This window comes from Siphateles boraxobius, unplaced genomic scaffold (assembly GCF_051911475.1).
Source record: "Siphateles boraxobius isolate OS27281-9 unplaced genomic scaffold, OSU_SipBor_1 87, whole genome shotgun sequence".
Taxonomy (NCBI): domain Eukaryota; kingdom Metazoa; phylum Chordata; class Actinopteri; order Cypriniformes; family Leuciscidae; genus Siphateles; species Siphateles boraxobius.
In genome coordinates, this window is record NW_027509216.1 from 1,929,558 (window position 1) to 1,941,650 (window position 12,093).

Here is a 12,093-nt window from a genome sequence, read left to right on the forward strand (position 1 = left end):
ATTTGTTACATTTCTCCCCTTGCACCGTACATTTTGCTTTACTTCTTAACATCGCCCCCTTGTATTTCTTCTCTTCTATTTTCTTCAATTTGTCCTCCACTTCAAGTACTCTTTGCACGTTTACCTCATTTTTGTTTAACTCTTTTCTTAGCGTTTCTCTTATTTCTTCCTCCTCTGTTCTTTTCACCTTTTGTAACAACTTACAGTAGTTTATTGTGTATTTCTTAATTTCATATTTCATGTTTTCCCACCATTGTCTTTTATCTTCTATGTACATCAAGTCTTTTTTTCCTTCATCTAAAATGTTTTCTATCCCTTTTTTAAAACGCTCTTCCTTTAAGACATCAGTGTTTAAAATCCAAACCCCTGGTCCCTTCCTTTCTCTTTTAAAATCTAGTCTCATTAATACCATTTTGTGATCACTTAAAGTGGTTTCTTTATAAAAAATCCCATCAATAAAATGTTCTAAATTCCTGGTGTTTAAAAAGTAATCTATTCTGGTTTGACACATAAAATTCCCCACCAGCTGCCTTCTTGTAAATTCCTTCTTTTTTTCATTCCTCTCCCTCCACACGTCCATCATATTTTTTCCTCCCATCAATAACTTTAACTCTTTTCTACCCACATCCGACTTAAAAATCATTCCATTCACCATGTCCATTTTACTAAAAACAGTGTTAAAATCTCCCCCAATTATTACCTTCTTCCATTCTTTCATTACTCTAGATATATCATTAAAATACATTTTCTTTTCCATTTGGTCATTTGGAGCATGTACGTTTATCAAAATAAAATCTTCTTCTTCTATCTTAATTTCTACAGCCATGCATGCTTTTATGTCCTTATATATCAATTTTGCCTTAATACCTCTGTCTTTTCTTATTAACACTGCCACTCCACCTCCTTTCCCTTCTTTATTATTAAAAAATAATTCCATTTCCCATTTTCTTTTAAAATCCTCCATTGCATTATCTTTCCAGTTTGTCTCTTGCAATAAAACTCTTTCATGCTTTCTGAAGAATCTCAGAGACTTTTTAAGGCTTTTTGAAGAAGCTCAGGGACTCTTTTTTTTTTTTTTCTTAAAAAAGCTTACAACACCCAGTATTCCCATGCGGCCTCCCATCCAAGTACTAACCAGGCCTTATTTAAAAGCTTAGACCATTAGTGAAGAAGACTAAGAAGAACTTTTGAAAAAACTCAAACTCTTTCATGCTTTCTGAAGAATCTCAGAGACTTTTTAAGGCTCAGGCACTCTTTTTGTTTTTTTTTCAAAGCTTACAGCACCTGGTATTCCCAGGCGGTCTCCCATCCAAGTACTAACCAGGCCCGACCCTGCTTAGCTTCCGAGATCAGACGAGATCGGGCGTGCTCAAGGTGGTATGGCCGTAAGCGAAAACTGCTGCCAAAATTGGGCTATTTAAAAGGTTAGACCATTAGTGAAGAAAACTAAGAACAACTTTTGAAAAAACTCAAACTCTTTCATGCTTTCTGAAGAATCTCAGAGACTTTTTAAGGCTTTTTTAAGAAGCTCAGGCACTCTTTTTTTTTTTTTTTTTTTTTTAAAAGCTTACAGCACCTGGTATTCCCAGGCGGTCTCCCATCCAAGTACTAACCAGGCCCGACCCTGCTTAGCTTCCGAGATCAGACGAGATCGGGCGTGCCCAAGGTGGTATGGCCGTAAGCGAAAACTGCTGCCAAAATTGGGCTATTTAAAAGGTTAGACCATTAGTGAAGAAAACTAAGAACAACTTTTGAAAAAACTCAAACTCTTTCATGCTTTCTGAAGAATCTCAGAGACTTTTTAAGGCTTTTTGAAGAAGCTCAGGGACTCTTTTTTTTTTTTCTTAAAAAAGCTTACAACACCCAGTATTCCCATGCGGCCTCCCATCCAAGTACTAACCAGGCCTTATTTAAAAGCTTAGACCATTAGTGAAGAAGACTAAGAAGAACTTTTGAAAAAACTCAAACTCTTTCATGCTTTCTGAAGAATCTCAGAGACTTTTTAAGGCTTTTTGAAGCTCAGGCACTCTTTTTTTTTTTTTTTTTTTTTTTAAAGCTTACAGCACCTGGTATTCCCAGGCGGTCTCCCATCCAAGTACTAACCAGGCCCTACCCTGCTTAGCTTCTGAGATCAGACGAGATCGGGCGTGCCCAAGGTGGTATGGCCGTAAGCGAAAACTGCTGCCAAAATTGGGCTATTTAAAAGGTTAGACCATTAGTGAAGAAAACTAAGAACAACTTTTGAAAAAACTCAAACTCTTTCATGCTTTCTGAAGAATCTCAGAGACTTTTTAAGGCTTTTTGAAGAAGCTCAGGGACTCTTTTTTTTTTTTCTTAAAAAAGCTTACAACACCCAGTATTCCCATGCGGCCTCCCATCCAAGTACTAACCAGGCCTTATTTAAAAGCTTAGACCATTAGTGAAGAAGACTAAGAAGAACTTTTGAAAAAACTCAAACTCTTTCATGCTTTCTGAAGAATCTCAGAGACTTTTTAAGGCTTTTTGAAGCTCAGGCACTCTTTTTTTTTTTTTTTTTTTTTTTAAAGCTTACAGCACCTGGTATTCCCAGGCGGTCTCCCATCCAAGTACTAACCAGGCCCTACCCTGCTTAGCTTCTGAGATCAGACGAGATCGGGCGTGCCCAAGGTGGTATGGCCGTAAGCGAAAACTGCTGCCAAAATTGGGCTATTTAAAAGGTTAGACCATTAGTGAAGAAAACTAAGAACAACTTTTGAAAAAACTCAAACTCTTTCATGCTTTCTGAAGAATCTCAGAGACTTTTTAAGGCTTTTTTAAGAAGCTCAGGGACTCTTTTTTTTTTCTTAAAAAAGCTTACAACACCCAGTATTCCCATGCGGCCTCCCATCCAAGTACTAACCAGGCCTTATTTAAAAGCTTAGACCATTAGTGAAGAAGACTAAGAAGAACTTTTGAAAAAACTCAAACTCTTTCATGCTTTCTGAAGAATCTCAGAGACTTTTTAAGGCTTTTTGAAGCTCAGGCACTCTTTTTTTTTTTTTTCAAAACTTACAGCACCTGGTATTCCCAGGCGGTCTCCCATCCAAGTACTAACCAGGCCCGACCCTGCTTAGCTTCCGAGATCAGACGAGATCGGGCGTGCCTTTTTTTTTTTTTTTTTTTTTTTTTTTTTTTTATTATCAAAAAGTACAAAAATAATATTTACATAACTCATATTTCATACCTAACATTCTCAAACTCATTGCATATTCGGTCCATTTTGTATATACATCATAAACTTTGAATTTACATCATATTACATCATTCAAACAAAACCAAAAAAAACTTTTTACCCAACTAAAATAATCATTTTTTCAAAATTTTAAACTTAAGCCTTCTTTTATACTTATAAATCCACTTTCTTCTACAAATGCTCTTTCAAATTTATCTTTGCTTAGGTATTTCCACGTTGTAAACACATTCTTTCTAACAATACTCTTGAAAACATCACTCACATCTACTTTCTTTCTATCAAAGTATGCCATATTCCTCCTCAGCCATATTGCATACCTTGCATTACTCAAAATTAAATTCCATAAATTCACCATCTTATCCTTATAATTTGTACTTTCACCAAATAAAAACAGTTTTTTCCACTCATCCCCTGCTACATCTTTTCCCGTTCCATCTTTTATCAGTCTTTTAATTTTTACATGGAACTCCTCAAGCTCCTTGCACTCAAAGAAAATATGCATCAGAGTTTCTGGCTCTGTCTCACACATGTCACATTCTCTACTCACAGTTTTGTTTATTTGATGAATAACCACTTTCGTGTATATTCTGTTGTGTCTCAGTTTGAAGTCAAAATTCTCACAGTCTAATCCGTTATATTTTACATTTAAGTTTCTCCATATTGTCTTTTCTTTCAGGCCAGGAAAAACTCTAGGCCATACCGCCTCTGATGCAGGCATTTTTATTTCCTTTTTCACCATTATTTTGTATATCGTTTTCAAATTTACCTCCCACAAAAACTTTTTTCTCTCGTTTTCCACAATATACATTTCAGGCATTCCCCAATCTCCCACTTTGGTAATTTCTCTTTCAATCCCTTCTACCCACTTTTCCGGCAAGCTTTTTTTAATGTTTTCACATTCACCATCCACTTTTGCTTTCTCAATTTCATCATCCCACCCCACCACACAATCATATATTGCCCTATTCGGTAAGAAACCTTTCACATATTCGTATGCCAAGTCTTTTACTTTCCTTACCCCCGCTCTCATGAATAGTCTGTTGTAGAGCATTTTCCCTCCTCTCCTTATTCTTGGGTTCAGGAATATCGGCTGATTGTGTACTTGGTTTATGTTTTCACATTCATATTGTACATTCACCACAAACTCAGCCCATGCAGTAAACACTTCTTGATAAAATAAAGGCAACTTTTCCATCATTGGCTTTTTTAACACCATGAACACACCTTCTTCACCACAACCTCCACCTTCATTTAGATATTTTCTCATATACCCCTTCCATCCATATTCTATTTTGCCACATAAATACTTTTTTATTGTTTTAACTCTTACTGCGTTCCTTTTAACATTTAAATCTATCAACTTCAAACCCCCCTCACTGTAATCTGCTATTAATGTTTTTGCTGATATTTTCACTCCTTTCCCACCCCACACAAAAATATTCACCGCCTCTTTTATTCTATTTAACACCCAGTCCGGTAAGTCAATTGCTTCCATCACATAATTACATTTAGTTAACAATAAAGAATTAACCACCACCACCTTGCCTCTTAGCCATAATTCTCTTAGTCTCCAAAACTGTAACACTTGCTTGATTTTGTTTAGCACTCCCGTCCATGTTGCATCTCTTGCCTCTTTTGCATTCTCTCCTATATTTACCCCTAGAATTTTTATAAAGTCTTTCGTTATTTTAAATGGAACATCTGCCCCTTCAACCATCACTCCTCCTATACTCATTATTTCAGATTTTTCCACATTTATTTTTGCACCTGACGCTTTCCCATATTTTTCTATCTGTTTCCTAATTTTATTTATGCTCTCTATGTCCCTAACCGTAAACGTAGTGTCATCTGCATATTGGTGTATTACACTCAATCCCCCATTTGGTATTTGGATACCTTTTATCTCTTCATCTTTTTTGATGAGTGTCGCCAGCGGCTCGGCTGTTATTGAGTACAATAATGCTGACAGCGGACAACCTTGCCTAACTGACCTCTCTAACGGGAAGGGGTCAGTTAATATCCCATTAACTTTAACACAACTTTTAGCATTCTCATATATTAATTTTATCCACTTTTGCATCCTATCCCCAAACCCAAATTTCCCCATTGTCTGTTCTATAAAGCTATGTTCCACCCTGTCAAACGCTTTATTTAAGTCTATAGATAAAATGAATCCCCCTTTTCCATCTTTCCCCATCCCTTCTACTACGTCCCTTATTGTGCAAATTGTATCTGTGATGTCTCTTCCCTTTATACTATAAGCTTGGCTTGGCGAAACTATTGTCCCAACAACCTCTTTTATCCTATTTGCCAATAATTTTGTCAGTATTTTATAATCAGTATTTAAAAGAGTTAATGGTCTATAGTTTTCTAGCTTCATTGGACTTCCTTTATTTTTATATAGTATTGTGATTACTCCTAGCCCCATAGACTCAGGCATTTTCCCTCCCTCTTCCATACTTCTATAAACCTTCCACAATATTGGTGCTACAGTCTCTATTAAGGCCTTATAAAATTCGTGTGTTAATCCGTCTGAGCCTGGGCTTTTATTTTTCTTTGTCTGTTTTATTGCTTCTTTTATTTCTTCGATACCTATGTCTCTATCACATTCGTTTTTCTCCACTTCACTTAGCCTTGCACTCACAGTATTTAAAACTCCCTCTACACATTCCTGTTTTACCCCTTCTTTCTTAAATAGTCCCTTATAAAACGTTTCTACTTCACTTATTATCTCCACATAATCAGTAATCTTATCACCTTTTTCGTTTTCCAATTCTGTTATATGCTTTTTCCTCTGTTTTTTCTTTTCTAAGTTTAAAAAGAACTTTTTGCTTCTTTCTCCCTCTAACGCATACTGCGCTCTACTCCGTATCATTGCACCCTTACTTTTCTCATTCTCATACTCTTCTATTTCTGCTTTTAACTGCATAAAACGCTCTGTATCTTGCTCTGGATTTCTTTCTATTTTTTCTGCTTCCCTCTTCAATTCATTTTCCATTGCCTCAACTTTACTCCTTCTCATAAAATTCCTTTGCTTTGCATATCTAATACTCCTTTTTTTGATTTTCTCTTTCATTTTCTCCCACCACTCACATACATCTTCATCAAATAATGAGTTTTGCATTTCATAATTTATGCATTTTCTGATATTTTCTTTGTATGCCTCTTCTTTTAGCAAGTCAGCATTCAAACACCAGATTCCTCCTCCCCTCTCTTCCCTGATTACATCCATCTTTACCATCATTATAGCATGATCACTTACACCTACAAACTTATATTTTACATTTTTAACATATTTTAACATTTCCCTTTTGGTTAAACATAAATCTATACGGCTTTGTTTCAAAACTCCCATCACCATTTGTCTTCTAGAGAATTCTTTTTTGTAGGGATTTTCTTCCCTCCATACATCAACCACGTCCTCATTTTGCATCCACTCAATTAAATATTTTCTTGAAACATCAGACTTAATGTTTGCGCTGCATGAAGCGTCCAGTCTCGTGCACCATACATTAAAGTCCCCCACCACTATATAGTTGCCTTTGCACAGCGGCTTCATTTCTTTGAATAGTTCTTTTCTTTCATTTTCTATATTTGGTGCATAAACATTTATCAGCCTGAAAAGTTCATTATGAAACACAAATTCAGTCACTAACACTCTCCCATTACCATCCTTGTATACTTCATTCGCACTATTAACTCTACCTTCTTTTATCAGGGTTGCCACGCCACGGGATTTTGCATTCCCATGATTGACAAAAATATCACCTTGCCATCTCTTTTTTATATTGACCATTGTGTCATCAGACCAGTGCGTCTCTTGTAGACAGAGTATATCGCCTTTCAGTAATCTCTTCACACTCTCCAACTTATTTTCGTCTCTTAGTCCATTGCTGTTCAAACAGGCAATGTTCATAATCCCCCACATAGCAAATAATATAGTTTTGAAAACATTAACAATCATTTTGATACTTCCAAGCACTTACTTTCTGCATTGTGCTCTTCCCTTTCTTTCTTCTTTCTCTTCTTCTGCACTCTTTTCCCATCACTTGTGTCCATTTCCTCATCATCAACTTTGTCATGACTCTCTGGCACCTCTTTCTTTCCTCCACCTCCTTCCATCTGCGGCTTTTCACCTCGCCTTTTCGCGTTGTCACCCTCCTGACTCTCGCCTCCGCCTTTCGTTGTCTCCCCTTCTCCGTCTTCACACTCCACGTCCTTCGATGCCATCTCCTTACCAGGTTCCGCTTCCCTCTCTTTCTTTTTTTTCTGTCTCTCTCTCCGCAACCGTCCTGGAGCCTCCTCCTCTTGACTGCTCACGCTCTCAGTCACTCTCCAATCCCCAATTCTTTCTTCTCCACTCCATGTGCCCCTTCTCTCTTCTTCTCCAGTCGCCGCACCTTCCTCTACTTCGCTCTCCACCTCCTCGCCCACCTCGTACAGATCCGACTCCTTCCCATCGCTGTTTTCCTCATCCATCTCCGCTGGTGTTTCACACACACACAGTCCAGGTCGCATATTGCACACACTGCAGTTCGCCTCCTTGCATTCTCTTGCGTAATGCCCCTGCTTGTCACATTTATAGCATCTGAAGCTCGGGCAGTCTCTAACAATGTGCCCTGGCTGAATGCACAAACGACAGACTTTCACTTGCCTGTCGTGAATGACCCTGAAGTGCTCCGTCCCTCCTAATGTCTCAAATTTTGTAGAATACGGTAGCGATTTTACCTCTTTGTTGAATTTTACTTTTAAAAACCTTGTCCCGTCGGCGATATCTGTCCCCGGCCACATTCTCCTTTTCACCCTTGAGACTGCTTTAACTCCCCAATCCGAGAGCTTTCTCAATATCTCCTCATCCTGTATGTATGTTGGCAGGCCGAGGAACGAGACCACCATCTCCATACAGTCCACCTCTTTTGCCATCACTCGACTTTTCTTTATCCTTAGTCCGTCCAGTAACTTATCCTTTGCTTTTTCTTCTTCCAATGTCAATTCATATTCTTTTGGTGTTTTGTACCTGCACCCGATCACCACTCCGCATTCTTCTCTCACTTTCTTCAACAACTCCATCATTGTTACTCTCTCTTCTCCTTCTATTTCCACCAGCACAGTGAGCTTCTTTTCATAATTCCTTTCTCTTTGATCCAGTTCTCCATTCTTTTCTCTCATGCTCCTTTTCTCCAGGCCACTTCCCACCTCCATTTTGTCACCCAGCGCTGTAGCCATCCCAGCACGTAAAGTATTTATCCCGGGAGTAAATAACTCCACTGCACACAAGTTCCCCCTTTTTTAAAAGGTTATATTGAGATAAAGGCTTCTGTTTACAGTTCTCAAACTCACAAAACACTTTGTTTGCTCTCTCTCTGATATCTGAGCTACTTCCTGCTTCCACAAGGGCGTGACCAAGGTGGCATGGACGTAAGCGAAAACTGCTGCCAAAATTGGGCTATTTAAAAGGTTAGACCATTAGTGAAGAAAACTAAGAACAACTTTTGAAAAAACTCAAACTCTTTCATGCTTTCTGAAGAATCTCAGAGACTTTTTAAGGCTTTTTTAAGAAGCTCAGGGACTCTTTTTTTTTTTCTTAAAAAAGCTTACAACACCCAGTATTCCCATGCGGCCTCCCATCCAAGTACTAACCAGGCCTTATTTAAAAGCTTAGACCATTAGTGAAGAAGACTAAGAAGAACTTTTGAAAAAACTCAAACTCTTTCATGCTTTCTGAAGAATCTCAGAGACTTTTTAAGGCTTTTTGAAGCTCAGGCACTCTTTTTTTTTTTTTCAAAACTTACAGCACCTGGTATTCCCAGGCGGTCTCCCATCCAAGTACTAACCAGGCCCGACCCTGCTTAGCTTCCGAGATCAGACGAGATCGGGCGTGCCCAAGGTGGTATGGCCGTAAGCGAAAACTGCTGCCAAAATTGGGCTATTTAAAAGGTTAGACCATTAGTGAAGAAAACTAAGAACAACTTTTGAAAAAACTCAAACTCTTTCATGCTTTCTGAAGAATCTCAGAGACTTTTTAAGGCTTTTTTAAGAAGCTCAGGGACTCTTTTTTTTTTTTCTTAAAAAAGCTTACAACACCCAGTATTCCCATGCGGCCTCCCATCCAAGTACTAACCAGGCCTTATTTAAAAGCTTAGACCATTAGTGAAGAAGACTAAGAAGAACTTTTGAAAAAACTCAAACTCTTTCATGCTTTCTGAAGAATCTCAGAGACTTTTTAAGGCTTTTTGAAGAAGCTCAGGGACTCTTTTTTTTTTTTTCTTAAAAAAGCTTACAACACCCAGTATTCCCATGCGGCCTCCGATCCAAGTACTAACCAGGCCTTATTTAAAAGCTTAGACCATTAGTGAAGAAGACTAAGAAGAACTTTTGAAAAAACTCAAACTCTTTCATGCTTTCTGAAGAATCTCAGAGACTTTTTAAGGCTTTTTGAAGCTCAGGCAATCTTTTTTTTTTTTTAAAAGCTTACAGCACCTGGTATTCCCAGGCGGTCTCCCATCCAAGTACTAACCAGGCCCGACCCTGCTTAGCTTCCGAGATCAGACGAGATCGGGCGTGCCCAAGGTGGTATGGCCGTAAGCGAAAACTGCTGCCAAAATTGGGCTATTTAAAAGGTTAGACCATTAGTGAAGAAAACTAAGAACAACTTTTGAAAAAACTCAAACTCTTTCATGCTTTCTGAAGAATCTCAGAGACTTTTTAAGGCTTTTTTAAGAAGCTCAGGGACTCTTTTTTTTTTCTTAAAAAAGCTTACAACACCCAGTATTCCCATGCGGCCTCCCATCCAAGTACTAACCAGGCCTTATTTAAAAGCTTAGACCATTAGTGAAGAAGACTAAGAAGAACTTTTGAAAAAACTCAAACTCTTTCATGCTTTCTGAAGAATCTCAGAGACTTTTTAAGGCTTTTTGAAGCTCAGGCACTCTTTTTTTTTTATTTTATTTTTTTTTAAAGCTTACAGCACCTGGTATTCCCAGGCGGTCTCCCATCCAAGTACTAACCAGGCCCGACCCTGCTTAGCTTCCGAGATCAGACGAGATCGGGCGTGCCCAAGGTGGTATGGCCGTAAGCAAAAACTGCTGCCAAAATTGGGCTATTTAAAAGGTTAGACCATTAGTGAAGAAAACTAAGAACAACTTTTGAAAAAACTCAAACTCTTTCATGCTTTCTGAAGAATCTCAGAGACTTTTTAAGGCTTTTTGAAGCTCAGGCACTCTTTATTTTTTTTTTCAAAACTTACAGCACCTGGTATTCCCAGGCGGTCTCCCATCCAAGTACTAACCAGGCCCGACCCTGCTTAGCTTCCGAGATCAGACGAGATCGGGCGTGCCCAAGGTGGTATGGCCGTAAGCGAAAACTGCTGCCAAAATTGGGCTATTTAAAAGGTTAGACCATTAGTGAAGAAAACTAAGAACAACTTTTGAAAAAACTCAAACTCTTTCATGCTTTCTGAAGAATCTCAGAGACTTTTTAAGGCTTTTTGAAGAAGCTCAGGGACTCTTTTTTTTTTTTCTTAAAAAAGCTTACAACACCCAGTATTCCCATGCGGCCTCCCATCCAAGTACTAACCAGGCCTTATTTAAAAGCTTAGACCATTAGTGAAGAAGACTAAGAAGAACTTTTGAAAAAACTCAAACTCTTTCATGCTTTCTGAAGAATCTCAGAGACTTTTTAAGGCTCAGGCACTCTTTTTTTTTTTTTTTTAAACTTACAGCACCTGGTATTCCCAGGCGGTCTCCCATCCAAGTACTAACCAGGCCCGACCCTGCTTAACTTCCGAGATCAGACGAGATCGGGCGTGCCTTTTTTTTTTTTTTTTTTTTTTTTTTTTTTTTATTATTTCACAACAACATAATTCACATTACATTTGAACATATTCAAGATCATAATTCACAAAACCTTTTTAAAATACATCTTCTGTCAGAAAAAACAGTTCGTGTTTCTTTAAAATTTTCCTTACTTCACTATTAAAAATCTTGAAAAACAAATCCACATTATTTTCCATTTTAAAATAATTGTACAAAATATGCAAATAATCTTCAACCAATCCTTTGAAAAACAAACACAAGTCCATTACAAAATTCCTATTTTTTGCCACATTCCTTCTTTTCCAGATTGCACTTTTTGCTATGACTAACAACAAATTAATCACTTTTTTATTTCCGTTTTCCTCATTTAGTCCCAACATAAAAATCCTATTCCAACTTAAATCTTCCTCTTTACCTCTTAAATTATTCACTATCTCCTTCATGGCAATGAAAAATTGATTCAGTTTTTCACAGTATAAAAACAAGTGTAAAATACCTTCATCTTCTTTGTTGCAAACTTTACATTTCGCATCTTGTTCTCTCCCAATTTTGCATAAGCGCATTCTCGTGAAAATCACGTTATGTCTTATAAAAAAGTCCAAACATTCTAAATCAGTGTCCATAAATATCCATTTCATGTTTTTCCATATTTCCTTTTCTTCAATCTCTTTAAAATGCCTCAGCCAGAGTTGATTTGCTAATGGCTTTTTAAAAACTGAATTTCTAAAATAATGATAAAACCTTTTAACATTACATGACTTAAAATCTACAAACTTTTCTTGCAATTTTAAGAACACCTCTATTTTATTCTCGCTTTTCTCATCCCTTTGAATAACATTCAACCAATCTTCGGGTATTGCATTTTTTACTTCTTCGTATTGTTTCTTTATAGTGTTTACATTATATTCCTCTTTCGCTTCCTCCAACGCATCAACAATCACTTGCATGGGTAAAAATCCCTCCTTGAATTCATATAGAATATCTCTTATTTTTACAATTCCCACCTCCACCCATTTCTTAAAATAAATTTCCTTTTCTTGTATTACAATGTTTTTGTTTAAAAACAGT

The 12,093-nt window shown here is 37.4% G+C and overlaps 8 non-coding genes across 8 annotated transcripts; all 8 read right to left on the reverse strand.

The window, feature by feature from the left end:
- Nucleotides 1-1,272: 1,272 nt before the first annotated feature.
- LOC143731709 (5S ribosomal RNA) lies at nucleotides 1,273-1,391 on the reverse strand. Its single transcript, XR_013200978.1, has one exon. It is a non-coding gene; the product is annotated as a 5S ribosomal RNA (ribosomal RNA).
- A 173-nt stretch (nucleotides 1,392-1,564) lies between these two features.
- Nucleotides 1,565-1,683, reverse strand: LOC143731526 (5S ribosomal RNA). Its single transcript, XR_013200801.1, has one exon. It is a non-coding gene; the product is annotated as a 5S ribosomal RNA (ribosomal RNA).
- A 371-nt stretch (nucleotides 1,684-2,054) lies between these two features.
- On the reverse strand, nucleotides 2,055-2,173 carry LOC143731669 (5S ribosomal RNA). The gene has a single exon (XR_013200940.1). It is a non-coding gene; the product is annotated as a 5S ribosomal RNA (ribosomal RNA).
- A 371-nt stretch (nucleotides 2,174-2,544) lies between these two features.
- On the reverse strand, nucleotides 2,545-2,663 carry LOC143731670 (5S ribosomal RNA). Its single transcript, XR_013200941.1, has one exon. It is a non-coding gene; the product is annotated as a 5S ribosomal RNA (ribosomal RNA).
- A 6,333-nt stretch (nucleotides 2,664-8,996) lies between these two features.
- LOC143731656 (5S ribosomal RNA) lies at nucleotides 8,997-9,115 on the reverse strand. Its single transcript, XR_013200928.1, has one exon. It is a non-coding gene; the product is annotated as a 5S ribosomal RNA (ribosomal RNA).
- A 564-nt stretch (nucleotides 9,116-9,679) lies between these two features.
- Nucleotides 9,680-9,798, reverse strand: LOC143731538 (5S ribosomal RNA). Its single transcript, XR_013200812.1, has one exon. It is a non-coding gene; the product is annotated as a 5S ribosomal RNA (ribosomal RNA).
- A 371-nt stretch (nucleotides 9,799-10,169) lies between these two features.
- On the reverse strand, nucleotides 10,170-10,288 carry LOC143731549 (5S ribosomal RNA). The gene has a single exon (XR_013200823.1). It is a non-coding gene; the product is annotated as a 5S ribosomal RNA (ribosomal RNA).
- A 162-nt stretch (nucleotides 10,289-10,450) lies between these two features.
- Nucleotides 10,451-10,569, reverse strand: LOC143731657 (5S ribosomal RNA). The gene has a single exon (XR_013200929.1). It is a non-coding gene; the product is annotated as a 5S ribosomal RNA (ribosomal RNA).
- Between the last annotated feature and the right edge of the window lie 1,524 nt (nucleotides 10,570-12,093).